Source organism: Etheostoma cragini, chromosome 8, assembly GCF_013103735.1.
Source record: "Etheostoma cragini isolate CJK2018 chromosome 8, CSU_Ecrag_1.0, whole genome shotgun sequence".
Taxonomy (NCBI): Eukaryota; Metazoa; Chordata; class Actinopteri; order Perciformes; family Percidae; genus Etheostoma; species Etheostoma cragini.
The window spans coordinates 28,053,172-28,053,464 of record NC_048414.1 but is presented as its reverse complement, the minus strand read 5'-3'; positions in this window follow the sequence as shown (position 1 = coordinate 28,053,464).

Below are 293 nucleotides of genomic sequence, written 5' to 3'. Positions count from 1 at the left end.
TCGGATTAAAAAATATATATATATTCGTATCGGTATTAAAAATCCTTTATCGGTTGGGCTCTACAGCTCACTGTCTCTAATCTTCTACAGTTCTTGAATGGTGTGGCTTTATATTATATAATGCTGATAATGTGAAGATCCCATATCATCTTAGACTTAATAATTGTATTGTCTAGCATGTAATATCTAATAAAAACTAGCAGTTAGCAGAATTCTGTCCTGTGCAAAAGCAAAATGTGGGAGACAGAGAACCTCTCTCTCTCTCTCTCTCTCTCTCTCTCTCTCTCTCTCTC